Source organism: Oreochromis niloticus, linkage group LG4 (genome assembly GCF_001858045.2).
Source record: "Oreochromis niloticus isolate F11D_XX linkage group LG4, O_niloticus_UMD_NMBU, whole genome shotgun sequence".
NCBI lineage: Eukaryota > Metazoa > Chordata > Actinopteri > Cichliformes > Cichlidae > Oreochromis > Oreochromis niloticus.
Genome location: NC_031969.2, coordinates 31,571,174 through 31,597,218, shown reverse-complemented (window position 1 = coordinate 31,597,218; position 26,045 = coordinate 31,571,174). Strand labels below are relative to the sequence as shown.

The following is a 26,045-nucleotide window of genomic DNA, read 5'->3' as shown; positions in this document are numbered from 1 at the left end:
AATTTCTCCTGTAATTTTGCAAAACTAATGAAATCGAATTTTAAAGTGTTTTTTTTGTCTTTTGAAAGCACTTTAAAAAATAAGATGTTTGACCTCAACGGGCCTGATGTTGTCACAGACCAGCAGAACAGCTGAATCCATGAATACCAAAAACTCCTTTAAAAGGTGACTGACAAAAGCATGCCAGGTGTGCAGCGATGACATTCATGTCCCTGTCCCTGAATTTTAAGCTCATTTAATGCCACTATTGAGGAGATCACCTCTAACCTCATCTCACTCGTGTTTGCTCCAAGGAAACATATTACTGGCGCACCAGCAGCAACAGAATAAACCCTCTAGACTGTGTGGAAAATCAACACAGCTATAACGATGAATGCCTCTCACTAAAAATAAACCTGAATGAATCTCGGAGGTTTAATGAACAAAGTTTGTGCAGAGGGGATTTATCTTATTGGAAAGATGAATTCACTTCCAAGGGAGGCATACTGACAAGAAATAAATGTCTTTTCAAACTGTAAAGAGGCTTCGTATCTGCCGCTGAGCAAGATTCATTCAGAAGGAAAAAAATGCTTTGTGTCTCAGTTTGAAGAACCACCGTAAGGAATTCATGAAGAAAAAAAACAACAACGTCTGCATGAACAAGTATTGTTGTTAACACTGCTGCAGAGTAACAGCTCGTTGTAGAAAGGCTGCCCTCCTCTTGCAGGATGAGGATCTGAAGCACAGTGCGTTGAAAGCAAAAATTCTACTATATATAAAGTAGCATAATTATCAGCATCGTCACGTGGGAACAACAATTATAAACTACATCGTGGTGGAGAAAACTACACAGAACTGAACAAAAACGCAGTACTACACGTACTTATAATCTTTTTCTGCTGCTGACTGAATCACAGCTGCTCGTGCTCACATGGTTCATTGTTTTCCATCTTTGCACAGGCTCAGAGGAGACTGTTCTCCAAAGAAAAACAAGACTAAATCCGGTCCGCACAGAAACGGATGGATGGGTCACCGAAATGCTGAATTTCAACACAGGAGACAGATGTTCCTGTCCTGTTTCCAACACGATTTTCTGTTGTCTGTGAAAGTGATCATTCCCCGAAACTCAAAACCACAATTTTTGTTTTAATTGTAACCATGACAACTTTGATTAATGAGCCCATTAGCCCAAAATCTTCATGTTTATCTGCTAACAGAGAGGAAATCATCTCTGTAGGGAACCCATTGATAAAATTCATGAAACCACCTGTTCCTTATTTTGGAGGGAATCTGCTTGTGAAATAAGCATGATTCTCGTCTAATTGAAATAATTGGAAATAATTTCCTAAAGCTGAAGAACCTACAATAAAGGAATGCTAATTACCCAGGTATGCTAAATGCATGCAAATTAATATTATTCGTACATTTTAGGTTTTCAGTATTTAGGTTTACGGAAGAGGAAATTATTATAAAAGCAGAACATACTGTATAGTGGTAAAGTGTTGTACAGGCATACTTTTGTTAAAAAAATTACTCTGCTAAAAATTGAAGTACTGATTCACCAAAACAGAAAGTGGATAAAATCAGGGGTTAAAGTGGGATTAAAGTGGTAACCCATTAAATCCATTTCCATCCTCTATACTGTCAGTATGCTGTCCATACTGTCTTTATACTGGACCTATGAAGGTTTTAATTTTAATCCATCAGAGTATGGAAAGCTAACCTGTTTATCCTGCACTAAACTGCAATTTCATGCAACCTTTGAGCGAGACAAAGTTAGCATGCTTAGTTTGTTTTCCAGAACGTTTCACATGATGAAAATACACAACTTCACATCAAATACAGATTCAATATATGATTTAACAAAGAAGAAGAAGAAGCCACATGTTCTTTAAAGTTTTACTTTAAAACACCACTAGGCAGTCCTTACCTTTAAATTTAACCTCTCTTCGTCGTCTCCTGTCCTGGCTTTTTCAACTCGGGCTGAAGTTAGCTTGCGCTGCTGGACCTTTAGCTAGCAGGCACAGTCTATGACAAACTGCATAAACACAGTCTGTGTGTTTGCTGATGTTTGTTGAGCTGTTAGAAACGTTGCATTCAAAATTACCTTTCACTTAAAAAACCGTTAGTCCCTTTATGCTCGCTGCTCTTCTGTAGGGCTAAATGATGAAGTACCGGAACAACGATGTATGGACACCTGCACTCGTTCCACTGTTGACCAAAACAAAAGAAAAAAAAGGCCCATTTTAACCCCTAACCATGGTATTATATCTCTTTTTATGCAGTAACCCCTGGTGATTGATACACCAACAGAAGTGCATTAGGGGTGTTACTGTTAAGGCTCAAATCGGTTTGATGTTTAAAGGCCTGCAGTGAAATAAAACTCCCCTCAAATGTCCTAAACCTGAAGTACCGAGCTTGTTTTGAAAATGTAAGCAATAGAAAATATAGATATTTGTGTTAAAGGGTAAGGAGTAAATGTAAAAAGTTCTCAGAAAAATAAATACTAAAGAAAAGAAGAGATACATTAAAAAGTAGGTACTTCACACCACCCGGGAAATTTCTCACTATTTATGCTAATTTAAACAATAACTTAACTCAAGCAAATCACAAAGGGTGGAAAAGACTAAAATTCTTTATTTAAGGAAATTGGAAAGTATGACATAAAAAGTACAATTTAAAGGAAGAAAAAATACACAAAACAAATGAGTTTTTAAAATTTCATCCTTTGTAGATATTCTATAATCAGCTGTAAGTGGAATTGGAAAGTGGAAGCTTGTAGGAATCATAGAACCTCAGCCATGAATTGTCTGACTTCACAAAGTTGCTGAGTTTTGAAGCACATAGTGTGTAAAAACTGCCAACGCTCCATTAACGCAAGAAGTGCAGACTCCTCTGGCATTAACATCAGCACCAAAACTGTGTGCTGGGAGCTTCGTGGTGTGGATTTCGGCCAAGCAGCTCCTGTAGGTGACCCAGTAGTTTGTCCATCGCGATTAGGCCACTTTTATTTAATTGGATTACATTATGTAATTTTTAAAAAACTTGCACACAATCATAAAAAATAAAATAAAAATAGTTGCAAAGATACAGAAATTACATTGTACTGTCATGTTCTGTGATACATGTAAACTATATCTATGACAGAAACAAATCATATATAATGTGTAACCTGTAATTTGTTATATGGAGAGGACCCTTTCATTATTAGAGCCCTGCATGATGTTGGGCTGCTAGGCTAATGCTAAAAGACAAAGCTGTTCCATAAAGGAAAGAGGGTGACAGCTGCAAGCTGCAAGAATTATTATATCAGTAATATTATTGTCCCGTGTCATTAATAATCAGAGCAAATGGCTGTTGGCCAAAGTTTCAGGCTGTATTGTTTGTCACTGTGGATGTTTGTGATGTCCACTCTTGTATGGGACATTAGACTGAATTAGAGTTCAAACACTTAGTGGATGGAGAGGATGTCACTTCTGATCAAGAATAAGAAATTATTTGTTGCAGACTTAAGGTTTGTTAAGCAGCAGGCGGTGCACACAAGCACCCGATTCAATTTTAATTATTAAAAAGGGGACTTTAGTGGTGGTGGGGGGGCTTAGGAAATGGGGTCTAAAGCACCATTATGCAGCATTATTGCCCATTCTGAACTGTGAAAGATGCTAAATTACATTAGTAGAGTCCAAGAAGTTCACTTTAATAATGCATTGTAATCTAATAACGCAACTGTATATTTGATGCATTTTCCCCATTTATATGGTCAGTCAAGGCTTATTTTTCTGCCTGAAGATTCACCATAAGAAAGAGTATAATACTCCCTGTAACGGGTGATGTTCTGATCTTAAGTCTCATCAGGGCATAATTTGTTCATTTTAACAATTATCATATAATTTAGGGGTGTCAAACATAAAGCCCGTGGTCCAGATTCAGCAAAGACTAATCTGGCCAACAGGACAGTTTTGTCCTCCAGAATTTATGGAGGACACAAATTTGGGACTTTTAAATGTATTTTCATAAGTTTTATAACCTTTACCACTGATGAAGACCTCTCACACGGCCACTCATTCTGCACCAGTTTAATCAAGTTACAGACAAACAATTAAATGACAGCAGACAAACTAAGAGGTATTGTACATAAATTTCATTTCTTTTTCTTATCAGATATGACAAAAACATGACACTTTGGTAACAATTTGGTTACTTTTTAGCATCACTTCATTGAATATTGACACTTCGATGGTATTCCTACTAATCACGACAGTTAAGGAAGTCAAGCCTTTCCATGGCTGATTTGATTAAAAAATGCAAATAACTTGGAAAAGTATTTGTTACATCTGTGGATTTCTGCTTGGACACTGGTGATGAAATAAGCAGGCAGCTTAATAACCCTGTAATAGTCATAGATCATAAGCAACGACCTGTCTCGGCTTGTGTTGTAAATAGCCACCACCTTGTGCCCACCGTTGCTGTTAACATCAGCTCTGTTGGCATGTCACAATAAACCAATACAAACATTAACATATAAATCACATGTCTGAACAACTCAGGCTGTTAGTTTAAATCATTTTGGTCTCGAAATGTATCCTGTTCCTATTAATAAAAAATATACATCTTTATGACATATTTTGGTGTTAACATACTTGGAGGAGATCGTCTGGAAAAAGCCCATTAACCATAGTTTAATTTCACATTTCTGTCATCAGAAAAATAAAACTCCATCTGGGTATTCACGTTTGAAAAGAGTGTGACCGTTTCATTTGTATAAAGTCTGTGCAACAGCGTGAAGTTTACAATCCTGCCTGAAGACGTTTCAGATTCTGACACTTTTCTTTGAGAGGCTGAGATTCCTTTCAAAAGTAGTGTTATTCACCCGAAAGTAATGACGGAGACATAAACAGTGTTTTCTATTCATGGTCTAACCTTCCTGCATAGCTTTGATTTGGCCTTGGCGGCAAACATCACAAAGATAAGAAATGCTTCAACAAGAGAGATCTGGTCAGCTCAGTTCAGCAGCTGAGTGAACACGAGCGAAAAAAAATTCAGCTTCTGCCAATCTCCTCCTTTCCTCCTCGTGTTTTGACCCGACTCAATGCTTTAAGTGATTTTTATTAAGCTTATTCAAAACGGTGAAATGTTTTAGGGACATTATGCTAAAGTCACACTAGGGAAAGCAGTCGATGGACACTGCGACACAAAGAAGATTATTGCGACCACTTGCAACTGCGACTGAATTAGTTGCCTTGGAAAACGTTGCTTCAAAGACGGGACCAGGTGCGTCAAGACGGCAATAAGATGGAGTCGGTTTGCTGTCAGTCTGCTGTCGGTTTGTGATTGAAGGGGGTCAAACTGGCAATTCCATGCAATCTATTTGTGATAATAAAATAGTGAAAATGGAAAATCCGTTGCCATCTGTTGCTTCTGATTAAAAACAAATTCACATGAACTACTGAACCACCTGATCGGTGAAGTTCTGCAAGCGCTGCAAACACTGACAAGTTTTTATATAAGGATATAACCTGAATGCAACCATCTGAGTCGAGTACGCAATTGCAAAGAGACACTTTGCTCACACTGCAATTCTGTTTGTTCTGTCTGCATTTCTAAATTAGATGACAATTATTTGCAAACCTTCAAAGTGGCTCAGAGTGAACGAAGACACACCAAGTTGGCCCACTGCTGTTAGGAGACAGGTTGCCTCCCATCAGCCAACCTGTGTAATTACAACAAACATCCAGAGGTTGAGGGTTTTTTACACTGATCATTTGTGTTTGTCACAAATAGCTACAATTGGTCTCCAACAGCAAAAACTTCAGTGCAATCACTGGCAAGAGCTGATTTTTCCTAAAGAGGTTGACATTCTGTTTTTTACTCTAAAGTGACTGAGCCATTAAAAATACATCCCTAATACTGAAGGAATTAAGCATACTGATATAATTTCAGTTCTGTTCATTTTAAAGTTAAAAAAATTTATAGTTTTTCCCCCCTCTGGCCTGTAGTATCATTTATTCATTTAAATAGTTTTGATGTGATTTGCCCACTTTTGGAGCTACTATTTTAACTTTATATTACCGAGATGTCTGCCTTGTCTTAGATATACTGAAAGTAATGGTATTTGCCTTGTAGCGCAAAAATGGCAGCAGTTTCTCTTTCCAGGAATCGTGAACCAGTGATTGAAAAGAAAAGTTCATGAATCTTGTTTGGAGCGTTTTTTTTGTTTTTTTTTAACATTTACAGATTTACATTTAGCAGCCAACAGAAGTTAGCCGCTAGCTAACAGCTAGCTAACAGACATAAAGTGAGTAAAAACACCCTAAATGCATTTAGAATATATTTAGAACTACAAATTAATTTCTTTTAGGGTGAGGACCACCTGCTGCCTGTGAGCGCTCTGGCATGGGTGAGGTGCCCACGGCAGCACCCGCTGCTTGTTGAGAGTAAGAGCGATACCTGCTTTCACGTCAAAAAAGTCGTCATTAGTCTCCAATAACACCAGAAAAAGTCGCCAGATTTGTCGCTAGTTGCTTTTTAGAAAAAGGTCGCTGAAGGGGTCTGAAAACTAAACTTGCTAAACTTAGTCACTTAGTAACTTAGTCATCACTGGTGGATGGATACATTTATGCAGAATGCTGGTTAGTGGAGTAAGTTTGGTAGAAAATAGATCCTACATGAGATCGCCCAGGATAAGGATGCTGCTGCTGCTGCTGCTGAGCGTTTCAAATGTGTTCTTTGTCCCTTTAGTAAATGCTCTTTAGTTTCATGACATCAGCTGAGGGCAGACATCTTCAAGGCAGATACCTTGACAGCCGATCGCTCTGAAACTGTGCGACTGACACCAAAATACTCTAGATGGCTTTAGAGCTCCACAAGACAGAGCAAACATCTGTAAATCTGATTCTGGTGTTAAGTGCCGATTTAAGAAAGTAGTTTGTGTCTGTTGCTTTAATTCCATGAGGTATTTCTTTATAAAGTTTAACACAAAAGCATCCTTTCTAAATGTTCTGGGGTGCACACATTCACACGTGTAACAGTTTGTGTGTTATGACTGCAGCTGTTTCACCTGTCACAGTTACTGCTGCTTCACATTTGAAGGTCAGCAAGAGGTAAAGCCTTTCGCCTCACGCTGATTCCTGGTGACACACGGTGCTGAACTCTGGCAGAGGCTAAAGGAATCTATTTTGGACACATCCTCAACCCCTTTGTCTGAAAGGCCCTTCCAAATATCAATGTAATCATTTCCATCAGCTGTCTTTGTAGAATTATTTACGGCTGACATGACACACTCACCTTTCATCACCAGGCATTACTGAGTTTTTTCTCTTCTTTTTTTGACTGCTAAAAAGCTGACAGATCCAATGATAGCATTTAGCTACATGATTGTCAGACTTAACAACCTCCAGGTCTGTTAATAAGCTTCACTCTTTGTGCCACGTCTGGAATTTGCAATATTTTTATGCACTTTTCTCGCCTCCGAGAAATGAGTTCAGCCTTAGTCAAGCCTCGCTTCACGTCCACGCCATATCAACATCATTTGTCATTTCTCTTTTTTTAAATAATTCGCTCGATATTAGCAAATTAAATGAGCTTTTTTTCTCTGCCTTTTCGCCCCAAACTTTTGTAAGAAATTATAGGTTTCTATGGTTGACAAGACAAAGCTGGACAAATAAATCAATACAAAGCAAATGAAAGCAAATTGAATCTATTAAAGCAAAATTACTGAGAGAAAAGAACCAAACACAATGTAGCCCGCAGAACCATGGCCGCAGACAATTAATGGCGGTGGGAGCAAAAAGGTGCTGGCTCATTAAGCCTGGCCAGCCCTGTGCATGAAGACAAGGCCAACAGCCAGACCAAAGCAGACCAGCACAAACCAGCCTGCTCAGCTGCAGGCCCACAGGGAGCCTTCTACGTGTAGCTGCTGAAGGCTAAAACCCAGGGAGTGTTTGATTCCCCGAAAATAAAAAAAGCTGAATTAGAGGAGATGAGCTTTTCAATAACCTCCCCCTTCCCCTCAGCACCTCCCACGTACCTGCGCCCCATCCTGTACCTAAGGAATGGCGAGCAGCAGGGTGCCACGGAGGACCTTCAGATCAGGGTGAGCCAGCGAGGGGGGCTCTCCCGGGCAGCAATGAGTAATTAGCGCTAATTAGTGGCAGTGATTAACCACACTGGGGAACGTGGGGGCCGGAAGGGAGCAGATTGATAGAGCTGGCCCTCCTAACCCACAGAGGCTCCAGTGCATCTTAAGCAGGGGGTGGGTCAGCTGGATGTGGCTGCCAGCCAGATGCTATGGCCGTGAATAAAGGTGGAACATGCTTGAAGCATCCGTAAAAACCATTTCAGCAACACGGAGGCGAGGGCTGATATGCAGCTACTGAAGCATAAGTTTCAAATCAAAAGGCTGTCAATTCATTACACCCCGAGGCAGGGTTATTCAAATGAGGGTCCTTGAGTGGAATTGGACCCTCAAGTCATCTCAGAAAGGTAATTTGAGTGATTCTGAGGAGCTAATTGAAAATCGTATTGATTAATGTATTCAATAAAATGTCTTATCTTGTGTTAATTTCTACCAATAACAGAATAAATTAGTTGGTTACTAGTTATCAGCCTTGTGCTGCTCCTGTGCTAACCGCACGAGGAAGCGAGCAAATTACATTCAGAAAACAGGTTGCATAGGAAATCAGACAAGTTTACATGCACTGCAGTGACCTAGTTACTGAAAAGCCACAAAAAAGCCAATTCAGCAGAGACTGTAGTTAGCACATATGTTTTCCTTCTGAGCAGATTTAATTTATTTGTTTTGCTGTGAAATGTTTATGCATTACACTTTGAGGGTGCGCATCTATTCGCTATCAGGACAGTCAGACTTTAACAAATAAGGCTGGATTACGAGCGCTCCTTCCACTACAGTGTCACACTTTCCCCGTTCCCTGGGAGTTTTCAAGTCTATATACATCCTTCAGCCACAACTCTAAAACCACTGACAAGGGAAGTGAATAACATTAATCATTACAATGTAAGACTCTTGTGGGAAAACTCGGGTCTTGGCATTCATGCCGATGCTGCTTTGAACATCCCTCATACCCCACCCATAGCAATACTGCTCCTCCGCAACAGCAGCCTCCCCCAGCGGGACAAATCTAGCAAAACCGCAAGAGCTCAATAATGGCTCGAGGAACATAACCGGTAGGTGTACCTAGCCTCCAACCCCCCCAGTTGCTAATCCGTGCGCCTGTGGGATGCACCGGTACAAAGCTGGTTCACAGAAACCCACAGGGCCCAGAGGATCTGCAGTCCTGGTGCCAGACACCCCAGGATACCTCCAGATGTTGTGTACAACATCCAACAGACTCTGTTTTGGAGATCTACCTAATATTATACAGGTGGTTTTAATATTGTCACTGAATGGTGTATATGTCCAAGCTATATCTACATGGGTAACCCAGAACTAGATGTCAAACATATATGAAATTTATAAAACAAAAGGGGTATGAAAATATAATAAATAAATAAAAAGCTGCTGCACTGGATACTGGATCATTATCAAATAAAGGAGGTTCTCAAAGTCTGCCATTCTTTGATATTTGATTTGAGCTTTTGTTTAATAAATGTATTACTTTCATTTTCTGCAGAGGCAGGCGCACCTTTTTCCTGAATGCCAGCACAGTTTACAGAACACATAAAATAACTGAAAATACTGTAAAACAAAGATTAAATTCACAGGCCAGAGCCAACTGATGAATAATTGACACACTCTCCTTCAGCAAGACCATTATGTACCTTTCTGCACTTGATTAGATGTAAGGGCAAGTCACTGCCTGTCCTCCGTGTGCTTCAGGTTTCCAAACCAAAAATACGAAGCACAGAAGCTACTTTGGCAAACCTGTCAAATTTCTCAAAAACAAGTCGCTGATTAAATCTGCAAGGCTGACAGGTTAGGGAGCCGACAACCACCTTCTCCTTTTCACTGGTTTGTCCAGTGTCCGTCAGTGGATATTTTCAAGACTAAAACTGATGGTAAAGATGATGCTAGGAGCTCAAGTTACCACAAAAACCGAAATAGAAAACAAAGCTCCAGTTACCAGCGATTTAAATCAGTGGATAGAAAAAAGGTTGACACAGTGCTAGATGTAACTGTGTATATTGTTACAGTAACATGTTACTTTAATCACATCACATAAGTCATGTAACGATGTAACAATTTATTGTTACAGAACCAAAGTTCTAAGTTGTCTGGACGCTTGGTGGAGTCCAGGCGCCCTGCTACAATCAGCTGATTTCAGTTTATGTGTCGGAAAAGGGAACATGATGGAGCGGTCCACAGCAGAGACGCAGAATCACACAAGGACAAGAGGACAAAGGAAAACTGCAAACTGCCTCCAGGATAGAAACAACTGCATTGTACTGCTAACAGAACTTTGCAAACACCTGCACAGATAGCATGCTAAGCTAGCCAAGAAACCAGAGGGATGCTAGCGTTGACTGTATGCTGACCTCAGCCCAGCAGCCAGAGACTGAACAGCTAACAAAGCCAGTGACGAGCTTCCAGCATCCATTTCTACCTGTTCATGTTTGTGTTGGTGCATGAAATTGTAGCCTCCATTTATATTGTTAACTGTGCATTTATAGTGTAATATATAATGTAACGAGTAGTGTAACACATTACTTTCTCTGAGTAATTAATAAAGTACTGCATTACCTTTTAGAAAGCCCTGATTTACTGTAATAAAATGTAAATACAGCAAATATTTGGGTTTGGGAACGTCCAGGGATTAAGCAACATTTGAAAACACCTTACTTAACTGCCTTAATTCACTCTTATTGGAGTCATATGCTGTGAACATTATTTATAGACTTATACAGACTTTATAGAGGCCCTCTTGCCAGATATTCAAAGAGATGGAAAATATGAGGTATTATAACACCAATATTATTTACCATAAACACTTGAGAAAGTTGCAGATTCAACTCAGTTTTCACAGACTGAATATGTTAGGAATCTGACTTTGTATACCACTTAGCATTTCAAATAATGAATCTAGCACAGATTATGTCACTGGAGTCAGTTGGGGGAGAAGGAAGACGCGGTATAAATAGTCTTTTTGGTTTTGCTCCATTATTATAAATATTAGATTAAATTTAGACTCAGTGAGCCCGAGCCCAGTGCTAAAAACGAAACGTAAACACCTCCAGCAGAGCTCTCTCCCATCTTGAGGTGTGTGCTTTTTTTTAATGAGGTGACACACACGTGCTAGTTTCTCTACATGGCTTGAAAACAAATGGCATGATAACTTACATGACGGGGCCACGTTGAGAAGCTATCGGAGCTTTTTGTGACAAAACAAGCGAGACGTGCGGAGCTTGATTTTAAACATCAATGACTTTAATTAGTGTCATCCCACAATCACCAATAATAGTCCCGAAATGTGTGGGCCCCGGCTCTGACAGCCGAGCAGATCTGTGGCGAAGCAGGGGGCTCTTAACAAGATAAGCCCTGAAATCAGCGAGCCTGAAGGAACATTACCTGAACAAGAGTGCTGATGAAAATGACTGCGGTGTCGGCCTGCTTAGAAACAACTGAAGTGTTGTTCACACGTCTTATCGTAAAACAAGTCAACAACACAAGCAGCACTACACCGGATAATTCCCATCACTTGTAGGTCTGAGAAAGAGGGATCATCCTTTTGTATGTAAATGATCCGGTAGAATCTTTAGATCTCTGGCAAAGAAGGGGAGAAGACAAAAAAATTGGCATTTTACAGAGAAACAGATTAAACAGATGACTCAAATCCTGTCTGAAGATTAAAAAATGCCTATCTGGAAAAGGATTTTATTAACTGATGTCTGCTTTTGGACGGATTGGTGCCGTTTCTATGCAGTCAGCAAATCCCATGAAAAGGCGAGAGAGTCTTTGTCCGTCTCTCCATAGTTTCAAAGCTAATGCTCTACTTTGAAAACAGCAGGTGACAAACAATCCCGGGTCAAAGTTCATTTACACTGGGCCACACTGGCCGCGTTGGCTCCAGGGTTGCAGTATCTGTGCCGCTCATATGTCGCCCATTAAGTCTGCATTCCTGTTGTGTAATAAATCCCAGCTCAGGAAGAACAAATGACCGCCTTTTCTTCTAATGCTCTGTCATTTTACTGACATAACTGATTTCCTGATGTGACTGTATAGCACATTTGACGCCTCTGCTTCTTGCTTTAACAGCATGCAATTGCTAACGTAGTTAAAAAAAAAATAGTTGGGAACATAAATGTTTGGTCACTGACACATTTTATCTTGTAAAACCACCAGAGTGGATCTGTGGTTCCCCACTGTGTAACCGTAGCTATGAAGACCAAAACTGATTTCTTTGTACCCGGATGCTGTCCATCCATCCATCCATCCATCCATCATCCATCCATCCATCCATCCATCCATCCATCATCCATCCATCCATCCATCCATCCATCCATCCATTCATTCGCTTCCGCTCATCCTTTTTCAGGGTCGTGGGGGCGCTAGAGCCGATCCCAGCTGTCTTACAGTAATAATAATTTTTGCACATCAGGTCATCTCACATATCAAAACAGCATATTAAGCTCATTTATTGCACATAAATCTATTTAACACTTCAATTTTTTTTTGTCTCCACTTATTTATTAATGCTATTTGTACATATTAACCTGCATCTGCATGAGGACAGCAGAGAAAGAATTTCATTGTACAGAGAAATGCTTTTTCTTTACACACATGACAATAAATGCTTTGAATCTTGAGGCGAGAGGCAGGCTGCACCCTGGACAGGTCGCCAGTCTGTTGTAGGGCTGACACATAGACACAGACAACCATTGGCACTTACATTCACACCTATGGGCAATTTAGAGTCACCAATTAACCTATCCCCACTAACTGTCTTTGGACTGTGGGAGGAATCTTTGGGCACTGACTCAGTGGCCATGTGAGGTAATGTGTTGGTTTTATTCTTCCACCTAAGTTGCTGCTTGGGAGCAATGGATTATGGGAAATATATACAATCAAAGTAATCAATTCAAACTTGAGTGAACGTGTTTGTGAAAATATGCCACCCAGAAGATTTACAGTAATAGATTTTGGACTACAGCGGTGCTATGGAGTTTATTAGATGACAGAGAAATTCTTCGACACTAAGATCAAATTTATCACTCGGTTTGGTCTTTTTGGGGGTTTGTTGGCAATTTGTTGCTGGGATCAGTTTCAGCCAAGCTCATCTCAACCGTGGTTGAAACCCTTTAAATGGCTTCTTCTTCAGGTGCGTTCAAATCACTGTTAGGTATATGCGGTGCGGTATACATCCTTTCAAGAGGGTTTAGGTGGTGTTTGTGTTTTGAACAGTGTTCTCACAAAGCCCAAGATACTGACTGGTTTCAATTTCCTCTATTCTGACAGCCCATTCCATCCACAAGTTTGAATGAAGGCGGCCGTTACGCGGAGGCATTGCTGTAAACATCAAAACAGCACATTCAGATCAAATGTCCCCCACAATCCGAGACCTTTAGCAAAAGCCATCGTGCTCTACAAAAGATGAGATTGCCTATCACATTCTAATTAGCTGCAATCACAACCAAAGTGGCCACAACAGGTTTTAAACACAACAGAAAGTAAAGTCGTGCCGGATGGTACGAGCTGCTTTGGCAAGAGAGATAAAGAAAACGTTCAAGCGCAGTGGTGACACTCATTGAATTATATGTTGACAGCTCTGTGTTAGTGAAGAGATGAAAGCAAAATGAGATTTTCAAAAGTGAATATGGGGAATGACGGTATTGCTTTCTCCACATTGTCAAACTTGACAGTGCTATTACCATCACCATAACATCAGGTGCTGACATATAGTATTCAGTTAGCACAAATCAGCTCCCTCCTTTGAATACTGATTGCATTTTAGGAAAGAGGACGTTCGTGTTACTGTTTGGTAATATTTGATCCTAAATTAGGCCTAGAATTACAATAATATGAGGAAAGGATGAGAATCAAAGTTAATGACTAACACCCTTAATGTAGCAATTAGTTGTGAGATGCTTAAAAAAAATAAATGTTTTTTCAATAATTAGGATGACAAGCAGGTGTTCATGTTATTTAAAAGAAGTCTTATCTTTAAAACACACATTTGTGGAATCATGACATGAACAAGTGGAGTTTCTGAAGAATTCAGAAAACCAGTTGTTGATGCTCATCAGGCTGGAAAAGGTTATCAGTCCATCTGTGAAGCGTTAGGATGCCATCAATCCGCAGTCAGACCCACTGTGTACAAATGAAAGAAATTCAGGAGTGCCGTTAGCTCTTCCAGCAGTTGTCTACCAATAAAGATAAACCCAAGAGCAAGGTGTGTAATAGTCTGCAAGGTCACAGAGCAACCCAGGGTAACTCCTAAGCAGCTAAACGCTTCTCTCACACTGGCTGTCCACGTTCACGGGTCCGCCATCAGGATAACGCCGAGCAGCGGGATAACAATGGCTGCGAGGGAAAAGCCGCTGCTCTTAAAAAAGAACGCTGCTGTTCGTCCGCAGTCTGCTGAAGATCACGCGGACAAACCAGAAGGCTGTTTGAAGGCTGTTTGTTCTGTGGACGGATTAGACCAAAATAAAACTTTTGGTTTATAAGAGAAGCATTATGTTTGGGGAGAGGAAAGCGCCGCGTTCCTGGATAAGAAGCTTATCCCATCTGTGAAACATGATGGTGGTAGTATTGTGGTTTGGGCCAGTTTTGCTGCTTGCGGGCCAGGATGCCTTGAAATCACGGATGGAGCAATGAATTTTGAGTTATTACAGCAAATTCTAAAATAAAAATGTCAGGACATCTCTCCGTGATAGAAGATAAAAGAATCCAGCAGAAGGAAAATCCTGGAGCTATCACAAAGACTTAGTCGTACTAGGCTGGTATATCGAAATATGAATTCTATATGTAGTTCATGTGGATTCATCATTCTCTGACAGTATTATGCTTGCGCTGTTTCCTCATAGTCATAGAAGATCGGCTGGCCCCACATTAATGGACATTATTATAAATTCCATTATTAGAAAAATAAGAATTTAATTTCCTCATTTATCACAGGAAATATTATTCCAAAATATGTGCAGTAAGAATTAATGAGTGTGACAGAAATACGGGGATTTCTTTCAAATCTACAACCATCAAATCAAAAACAGCAAAGTTATCTACGTGGCTTAATGACAGAATTATCTTTAGAAAATATATGGAATGTAAAAAAACGCAGCAAATGAGCTTAATGTGCCTTAAAATTGATTAATCTTTTACGCCTAAATGAAAACCAGTGGAAGAGTACTTTATCATGAAAGCGTGAAAATCACACCGCAGCTAGTAAAAAGAAAACTTAACTTATTAAAACTTCCATTAAAAACTCCCATTAGTGAGTCTACACTTTTAACATGCACGGGGAAAAGTTTCATTTTCAAGACAAAAAGATAAATGACAAAGTAGTCCTATTACTCCAGGATTCGGTGTGTTAATATATTATCTCTTCATTAAACATTTGTGTTGGATCTCTGCTCCAATTAGTCAGCTCGCTTGTCTATTTGCACTGGAAGTTGTGTCAGTTGCAGGTAGAGCTGTCGCTGGGCCTGGAATGATGGAATTGGAGGTACATTCGGTTTGACATTTTTCCTCTGCGGTCAGTGAAAACAACGGATACGGAGGTGACTCTGAAGATTGGGATGCTAGACTATCCACGAGCTCTGATATATGCCACTCTGACAAACATCAGCACACTCCAGCACTGATGCTACAGACGATCATCCAGCCTCTCCTGCCATCCTCATGAGAAATGAGCATGCTGAGCTTCTCCTGAACTGTATTCAACGATAAAGAAGAAGGAAAATCAGCTTGGATGCCGTGGATAGTTCTGGTACATCCTGCAGATGCTCTGTGGGACTGGGATTGAGTTCAGAGGCCGGCTCAGCACTCAAAGCATATTCCTGACATCATTCCTGGACAGTCATTGGAGTTTGGTTTGGCCATTTGTCCTGGTGGGGGGGAAGGAATACAATCGAGGGCTAAGTAACGCGTGTGACCCAAGGTTTCCCAGCAGGACACTGAAGCTGATAAAGCTACAACTACTGCAACTACTGACATCAGTAAAAACTGATCTCTACTTTGAAGACGTTCCCTTCAACTGTGTGGCCGACCGATTCACATTTTCTCTATATTTTAAGAACAAAACAGGAAACAAACTGAAGAAAAAAAGATCAAAAAGTTAACCGATAGTCAACTTTAGCCGATGCCCTATAATAATGACGTAATCTAATATTTCTTAAAGGAAATAACTGTGCAGTCAAGGATCATAAATGTATTATGTATGTTCAAATGTATGCAGATAGCAAAACAAAGCATGTTGAGAGCGAGAGATTGCATCTATCCCCGATGCTACCGGGTAATTTTGCATGTGTGATTTATGCCCTGTATAACTGTTCAGTGCTAGTGCAGGATTTATAGGAATGATCTACCCTTTATATAATTTCACTGACTTCAATTTTATTTTTTTGTTTTATTGCAGTGGTTTATCACGAGTCTTACATCACTGCAGCTCAGACACCTCAGCTGATCGCAATCCTTTTTGGCATTTTGAAATGCAGTCTGCCTGAACTGCCAAATTTCCACTCATTCCAAGTTAATTTAATATATGCAACTATTAGTGTGCTGGAAATCTTCCATCAAGCTACAATAATTAAACAGCTAGTCCCTCTAATAGAGATCTAATACAGTTGATTGTGAATTATCAAGCGAAACCAGCGATCAGCGAAAATTCAAAACAGACATTTATCTGCCTGCACTTGGTCGACGTCGCAGTAAACAGCACAGACTCACAGGTTTCTGCTCACAGTGAGGTGGTAAACAGTCAAATTGGCTGCATTAGTGCAAGAATATCTGCAACAAATTGCTCCTGGCAAGAAACTCAGCCCATTATCTGATCAGATTTGACCACACATTTTTCAGTCAATCCAGCTGACACAAACAGCACAAGTGGGTAATGTGCCAGCTGGTGATGACCTCAGACCGGGGGAGAGGTTTTCAGCACTCAGCGACTCTTCTTTCCTCCCGCTTTGGAGTTCTTAAGGTTCACAGTGGAGACTTCATGAATAAGCTTTAATGTGACAGAGAAATTGGGGATCACTTTCTCTGTCTGGCTCTGCCAACAGTCTGATGGTATCGACGACTAGATGGCGTGAACGCGAGAGACTCCAAAGAGCGGATTAGAGAGGGGAGATAAGGCTATCCACTGTAATTAAGCCCTATCTCTGTACAGCCACTGAAGAAAATAAATCACCCTTCAGAGCCCGCCAGTGTTGAAATGTAGGAACAATTATTCAGTAATTAATCGTTATACATGCAGGCTCCAAACACTAATAGGACATATTTTAACTACAGCATTATAGAACTGTTAAATTAAATTAAGTCTGAATGTATTTAAGATCAATGTAATAGATCACATATTTAACCTTTTTTAATCACTCTAATGTAATTGTATTAGCTCTGTTATTAATCTTTTTATGATGTGCCCCATGTTAATTTCTCATCCTAGCCATGTGTAATTAGGAACAGAGATATATGGGGTGTGGCACCAGCCATACTACTACAAACAACAAGCAGAGCCCTGGAGGAAGATGCTAGTCATTCCTGCAGTCCAGTCCAGGTCCTGTAATAGGCCGAGAATAACAGCGGATGAGGTCAAACATAATTAGACGAGGTATCACAGCTGCTAGTTTTGAGAGCGTTATCGAGTTTACAAAGTGCTCCTGCTGCCAAACAGTTAATGAACTAGTAATTTTTCTGTTTTGAACAGCGCTAGGTCATTTCCTCCATCATAAGAGAGTTGTTGGACGAACATAAAAGGGTGTCAGCGTGAGCAACGCTAGCTCAGATGAATGGGAAGGTTAACGCGCAAGCAAGGAGCTTAAATACAACTGAGAGAAAATTCAAACCACAGCTCTACAGAGTGCACAGAGTCAAAATGCGAGGGTATTATTTGGTACCAAAGAATTACATCAAAGAGTCCTTTTAAATGACTTTTTTTTCTTTGTCGATGCCATTTTCAAGTTTGTGTCAGGTAGTTTAAGCGCCTGAAAATATTCACAAGTAATATTAGTGCTGGCTAAATAAAGCAAACCTAGACATCCCATATAAGGGACAGCTCCCCCTTAAAACAACATAACGGTTTCCTCTGGGCCGTAATGCTATTCAGTCATCTCGATTGTTTTCGCATCTCCACTTTTGCATATATTGGCTCGAGAGATGTCTTCAGTCTATAGCAGCTAAATGGCTCGTGCCGTGTGCCATTTGAAAAACTCAGCAGTGATATCCGTTTCCAGAAATCGTGATCAGATCCTTCAAATGAAATCCACAAACCTTGTTGTTGTGTTGTGTTTCATGTAGGAACCTTTTAGTTTTAACCAAACTACACTTGGCAACCGAAGGAAGCATACAGCCAACTTACAGCTCGGCCGAGAGGGGGACACCATCAATATTATCAATATTCCTGACACAGAGTCATGAGCAAGAGGCACTCCTCATGGCTAGATGGATGCTTCCTTTTGAATAGTATTATGGTTAAATTAGATGCCAGTATAGTAGCCATCAATTAGGCAGTTGCTTCATATAACATTTCTTTCATAGAAGGAGCTAAAGTCTCTTTCTCCTGTTTCAGTAGTCTACGCTCAGTCCAAGTGCAAAGCAGAGACACTTGACTTCTCCAGTTTTGAATAATCGTAAGTTATAAACACCAGATCGTCTTCCTGTTACTATCTTCCCTCCAACAATATTCTCAGGACAGCATGCTAAAAATATTTCAGATCAATGTGGACAAGTCAGGGAAGGAATTTGACATCAGTTTTATAATCATCCATCAATCATTTCTTGTCCAATTCGAGGTTGCGGGAGGGCTACTATAGGGTGAGCGGCGGCTAACACCCCAAACAGATCGCCAGCCTATGGCAGGGCAAGCACAGAGAGACAGACAACCATTCAATCACACCTTTGGACAATTTAGGAACACCAGTTAACCCAGTTCAACTCTCTGCATGCTGTTGGACTGCAGGAGAAAGCTGGAATACCTGGAGAGAACCTGACGGATGAAATTATCATTTTTTTAACATTTGCTAACTGACCTTGCTCGTTGTTACAATCTGCACTATTTAGCTTTCTCTTAACTAGTAAAGCACAAAACCTAATGACATTTTAACAAGAATCTAATTTCAGGAAACCGTGCAATATTACAGTATGCAATCCAGATATCTACTTAAGGCTTCCAGGCTGAGTTGGGATGTGAAATATTCTTGTTTCTTTTTAAAGAGCCCTCATAACATCTCCTAATGCAGTGGTTCCCAAACTTTCTTTGCCAGGCCCCCCTTTGTTTTCACGCTGTGCGCCACGTTATTGTTTACATGAGATGAATTGCAGAATGGCAGAGACAAAATACTGTTTCTGTTAATCTGACTATCTTCAGGTTTTACACGCTTACATATACACATGCAGTTACTGTCCCTGCATTTAGAAAGGCAGAGGCGTCACGGTGTAATTATTTTACGTGTAGTTGTTTTTTTTCCTGTGTAATAATATTCAACATTGCTGTCAATACATTTTTCAAAAAATGCCTCTCTGTGCAAAATGGGTTCAAAAACAAAACCAGCTGTGGGATACTGTTTGTCCGTGATTTGAACCGGGGGAACAAATCGTGGCAGGATCAGCCTGATATTATTTGTATCCCACTGTAACTTTACTGCATAAAGAGCTAACATGTCCAAAATGTCAGGAGTAGTGTTGGTCAAGTTACTTGAAAAAAGTAATCAGTAACTAATTACTGATTACTTCCCCCCAAAAGTAATCCCGTTACTTTACTGATTACTTATTTTCAAAAGTAATTAATTACTTAGTTACTTTTTAAAAACACAATTTACAACCTGAATAGGTGATAAAGCGATAGAACTTTCAGCCCAATTCTACTTTTTCTGCATAATCCATCATACAAAATGTAATCAAATGGAAAAGTCTCTTTTTAAAACTTGTTTTATTAGTTTTAATCTTTTAACTTTATGCATCAAGCAAAAATTAAATTATATGCAACATTCACTGAGTGGAAGAAATTTGTTTAACATTTAAACCTATTTTCTGCACATTCCAGCACATAAAATAAAAGATTAAGTAAAACACAGCAGAAAATAAATAAAGTCAAAGACTAGCGGTCCTGTTGCTCTATTTTCACCTGTAAAGCAGGACTGGGGTAGGCGGAGGTTTACCCTGGTGCAGGTGTGCCGCGGCGGTCAGTTGAAGACTCCGCGAGTTTCTCTGTGAATTTCACATTACAGTCGTAGCGCACTCGGTGCTTGCTTGGAAGTTAAGGGGTTTTTCGCTGTAAAAAGAAGTTTTCTTCCCACGCACAACGGACACTAATGTTTTTGTCACTTTTTATGGAATCAAACTCAAAGTAAGGTCAGTACTTCCACGCTTTAAACGCTGCACGCTCATACTCTCTCCGCACTCGATATATTATCCATTGTTGATCTGCAGACAGCTGTTGTCATGAACATCGCACTCGCTTACGTCACTGTCATGAGACATTCTCGCAAAAAACTCACGGTTTTAGTAACGCAGCGTTCCTACAGGAAAGTAACGGTAATCTACCGTTTTTGCAATGGTAATCCCTTACATTACTCGTTACTTGAAAAAGTAATCGGATTACGACGCGTTACTGCCCATCTCTGGTCAGGAGTAGGTATTACAAGAAGTGTTTGTGTACTAAAAGTCAAGAATGTGGGATCCTGTTTGTCCGTGATTTGGAGAGCCCAGCGCTGCTCCCGACGCAGGGAAACTAATTTTGCAGGGGAGACCTACCTTGGCACTTGTGCAGGTGAAGCCAAAGGGAAGATATGCTTCACCATATTTTCTAGTCTTTGTCTTAGTATGAAGTTGGTTTGGAAACATATTTGGCGATGCTTCATCTCCTGCTTTGCGTTTGTGTGGGAGCCCCGTCAAAAACCTGTCCATTATGCTAGCAGTGTCCAAGCGCTCTTTTTTTTTCTTTTCATACTGCGCCCCCCCTGCAAGGAACCTCTGTCCTAAAGTAACAAATCCATTATGAATGTAGAGAACAGCTCTTATCACAACAGGAGAGGAAGGGCAAAAGATATCAAATTTGTTCTGCAACAGAAGAAGTGCAGATAAAATCTTTTTTTTTTATCTCCAAATATGGAGCGAACAACTTTATCCTGACCAATTTCTCACTCACCTGATCATTACTTCAATCTGCAAGCCATCAATGCACCAAAAAACCAACAATATTTGTCATAAAGCAGTGGTTTCTGTGCACAGGTTTGTGCTTTATACGGCTCTCAGCACAGCATGAATTACAATGGTTTGTACAAAAATTGCACAGATACAGAAAAAAATTCCACATTTTCTCCTGCAAAACAACTACTTGTGCGCTATACTTCTTGCAGGCAAGGCCCTTTTGCTTTTTGCTAGCTTGGTTAGAGCTTTTCCAGGTCCATATTAGGCAGTCAAAACTAAAAGGGTGATAGCTATAAATAAAACAGAAGTTCTCTTTGAAATGATGTGACATTTCCACTGGAATGAAAACATTGTGGTAGCCTTGATCTGTTCATGTGAAACGGAGCCAAGCAGTGAGATACTCCGATGTTTGATGTTCTGCTGAGGGTCTGAGTCAGTCAAACTCAGACCAGCTGGTGTTTAGATGGACAAACGTCTGAAATTCCCTTAACCACTGCGGTCAACAGCATGCAGAGACATCTGAAGCAACACACAGGAGATGTCAATGGACTAAAACACAAACCGGCAAGTTTTAACTGTTAACATACAGTATCACAGTGAAATCTGACACTTTTATTTATTACATAGATACAGTATAAATGTAAGCGTTGGGCCACACCTCTTAATCTTTGATTCCAGGTGTTTCCAGTCCCATTGCCACGGGTATATTTAATCATCACCTGCCTTTATGGATATTTTTAAAAGAATGAGTTCAAGTTTGGCACTTTACTTGGATCCCACCTTTTCCACGTGCCAGTTAGTGAAATCTTTACCCTCTTAGATTTTCCACAACCAGCTGTAAGAGGAATTGCTGCAGAGCATTTAGGAACCACAGCAACTCAGCAATGAGGCGGTACGACCATGTAAAGTTAGATAACACAGTCGCCAACTGCTGATTGAAGAACCTCAGAGCTCCAAACCTCCTCTGGCATCAACATCAGCACAAAAACCAGGAGCACCAGGAGCTTCCATGGACGAGCAGTTAAACGCAAGCCTTGCATCGCCAAGCACAATGCTAAACATTGCATGGAGTGTTGTAAAGCATGCCGATGAAGCAGCTTTAAAGGGAGATACTAATGATATTGACACTATGATCAGCCGGTGCTCCGGGATTATGGGCTCTCTAGACTTAACTAACACTACGCTTCACTTAACATCGTGAATGTCTTCAATCAGTCGGCCTGCCTTGGATATTTTTGGTGAGGTGACAGCTGCATTTAGATTTAAATCTCACATTATTTAGTATATAAGTATAAAAATCTACAGTAACTGCACTGTGTCACACGTGTAGTGATGCTAAGACTGCAAACACAGGATGAGGCTAAAGTTAAAATGAATTCCTGATCTTTGTGCTGATATGTGCACGTGATTAGTAAAAATGAACTTTGATGTCGAAGCTTCTCAGTGGGAAAGAGTGCGGTGAGCGACTTGACAAGTTTTTGATTCCTAACTGAAATTCAGTAGATGGCATGAAGTGACTTCAAAAATGTTAAAATTTGTAAACTGGCATGAAGCTCAAATATCTACTAGGGGGAAATACAGAAAAAACAAAAGATGCTGTGAAATATTTTGTAGAACATTTGTAGGACGTACAGCGTGATATTTTACAGTTGCCCAACACACAGGAGCCCGGTTGGTTTCATCTCAACAGTTAGCAGTGGTGGGGCCCAATCAGAGGCCCGAGGCTTTTGTCCTCAGGTTTTCTACCCTTTGAAGAACGAACACAGTGCGTGATAACTGAAATTCCTTTTTTCTTTACCAGCACACATTCTTTGTTCCTAAACTTTGACAAAGTCTCTTTAAGGTCAGAATGTTAAGTGCTTCAGAAAACTGAACATTAACTAGCTGCTGGCCTTGATTACACTCTATAACCATTCAAACACTGTTCCCAAACTTTTTTTTTCCTTCACCTTCTTTCCACCTTTCCCCGAGGCAGTCGCCGAGTTTGGTAGAGAGAAGGACGTAGAAGCATTTTGCCAGAAGCACAGAATCACTAGATTAGTCAGTAGCTGCTTGACTCCTCTGGAGAATGACAAACACAAGGAAACAAAGACGGCATGACGGTTTGACTGACAGCCTTTTATGTCTATTCACTACAAGGTCAGATGTACCCCAAACAGAAGAGAGATGTGAGTGATCCTGAATTTCTTAAAGAATGCCCTTCGCGCAGGATTCAACACTGTATGTTTTGGTAAAGATTACGAGCTATGAGTGGCAGTGAAAAGAGCTCCTCTAATGTGTCGACATCAAAAGACGAAGCCAAATAGCAGCTGAATAATCTAAATATAATTGTGCGACTGCTGCTATGTCAACTTCAACCTTGTCTCGTAAATGCCATAAGGAGGGAATGTTCTTGGAGGTTAATTTCATTATATTATCAAGAGAATAAGGCAATTACTAACAAATGACAAAAAGGGCTATTCAGAACCAATTTTGAGGATAACTGACCGTGCTACGTCCTCTCAGCAGGTGGTTATTCATAATACAGCAGGTGATTCGTATGAATTATTTCCTACCTGTCATTCACTTTGCTCTGCTGCCTCAGTCTGTCCAAGTAATTGTAGTCCTGTAGATTTCACTTTGGCACCTACAGCGAGGTTCTTGGCTGACCTTCCTGGGTGCTTCCTTCTAGCAATTATCTGAGGACATTTTGCAGAGAGTAAGAGTGTAAATATTCAAGAGGGAATCCCGAAACAAATACATTTCAGTACGAAAGCCTCGGAAAAAAGCACAGGAAGCCTGATATGGATATCCAATTAAAGAAAAAGTCTTTTCATCTTGTATTACTAATTTATATAAATATATTTCTGTCAAACGTTTTGGAAAATAGGATTAAGCAGTCAGGCTTCCCCACCCTGTTTCTGCCTAAAATCGTGCAGGACCAAGACTGGCCATTACACAGGTTGTTATCCCTCTGCCCTTTCAGAAGCAGAGAAATACATCAATCTGTTTTCAAATGATGTGGTACAGTACGGCGCTTTGGTATTTTTCACGTATGCTTATTCAATACCCCGGCGATAAAACCAGCAGGACCTCAATTTGCCTTCGAACGTTTAATCTCCAAAAGAAAACACTTCCACACAAAGCAGCAAGAAGCTAAGTAACAGTACAGGGTCATTTGGCACCAATGAAGTATTGGGAAAATGAGTTTCCATGGAGACTAATACGCTCGCAACTAAAGACACATACAGTGGCGTTTTGGAATGAGCTAAGCAAACTGTGGGGCACAAAGATAACAAGCTCAGACAAAGAGACGTAATGTCAACGAGGTCTCGCACAAAGGGCTTAACCTGTAATCAACAACACGTACAGTAGCTGCAAAAGGTGGTCGCCATTATAAACAGCTGAATGGGGAATATAAATTAAGTGTTCTGTGAATCAAAACATGCAAAGCTGGATTTGGGAGACACATTTTTTTTAAACCAGTTTTCCAAGAAATAAGCTTTTTCATTTTTAAATTGGATAATGTAAGAAGCGTGGTCATCTGCTGGTCCAAATTACAACAGACAGTTGCATATTGCCCAATTTGATCTAATAGCAATAATAATAATAAACGTATATAACAGTTCATATTGGGGAAAAAAATTAGGAAATGCAGACATGAGTGCAACAGAAAAATTATGATAAATAAGACGATGCTAAAGTAGAAAAGCCACTAAAAGTAATAAATAGGTTTGATAGCAATGAACTCCTTAAAAGCAAAAAGTCTAAAAAGATCGACTGAGTCAAATTTTATAATCTTATTTGGAAGGCTATTACAGAGTTAAGGGCCAATGATACTGAATGAATCATCTGCTGGTTTTAACATGGGGAACATCTAAAACTTCATTTAAAATCACATATTTCTCCTCTGGCTTCCAGTGGAAAAAACAAAACACAACCTTATAAAACCTTCAGTTAACCTTCTTTTCAGAATTATAAAGCAAAACATGGTTGATTTGATGGTTAAAGTTGCCCAGCACTATAACTGAAACTTATCCAATTTACCTATCCAGGCCTTTTTCTCACACATGTCCAGACAGATCAAATCATGGCTGCCATTTGTGGTCCAAAAAGGGCAAAAAGGGCAGGTTTGAAAAAACAATAATAATAAAAGAAACCTCTTATTGGATGCTACAGTAGCAGCACTGCACTGACAGCATTACCCTGACAGATGCATAACCTCTTCTGGAAACACGGACACTTTGACTTAAACCTGATGAAAACTGCTGGCTGGCAACTGGAGACCCAGTTCCAATCAGTGGTGGTCGAATCGCTTTTACACAGAAGTGTAAAGTTTTCTTCAACTTTGAGGTCCGCGGTGAAATTGCAGAAGGAGAACAGGACTTCCAGGGAGAGATCTAAAAATAGCAGCAGAACTGAAAACAATCTGTAGATGTCCACAAAAAAATCTGTTTGATTTGCCTGGGCCGATTCCTTTCCACCGAAACAAAGTCTTAATAATTAAAGGTACAAAGGCGATTCAGATTCTGATTTGCCTGTAAAACATACATAAAGTCATAAAGTGCTGCTTAGAGGTGACCTTTGTTTTGAAGAGCAACAATGTTGCGAATTGGCCGGCATAAAAGCTGCAGGAATTTATGCCTTTGCGCGGCTTTGACCTCTAAGTCAACACTATGTTGAGGGGAAAACAGACAGTGCACACACAGCAATAAATGTATGACAAAGCACGCTCGGTAGCAAACCTCTGATGTCTATCTGCAGGCGAGCCACTGTGACCACTGTCATTGGTTACAAGGTGAGCAACCTACGTGCACTCGAGTAAAGTATC

The 26,045-nt window shown here is 40.1% G+C and overlaps 1 protein-coding gene across 9 annotated transcripts in view; it reads right to left on the bottom strand.

The window, feature by feature from the left end:
* LOC100705667 (RNA binding fox-1 homolog 3) overlaps positions 1–26,045 on the bottom strand; it is a 422,442-nt gene that overhangs the window by 355,400 nt on the left and 40,997 nt on the right. For 4 of the 9 annotated variants that reach the window (XM_025906459.1, XM_025906468.1, XM_025906465.1 and 1 more), the window contains exon 2: positions 23,791–23,913. The exons of 2 other annotated variants lie outside the window; for them this stretch is intronic. The gene's annotated coding sequence lies outside the window, so the exon portion shown is untranslated. Of the gene's footprint in view, positions 1–1,909; positions 2,190–23,790; positions 23,914–26,045 lie in introns of those variants that run through there. 3 more of the 9 variants (XM_025906462.1, XM_025906467.1, XM_025906463.1) reach the window with 2 other exon arrangements.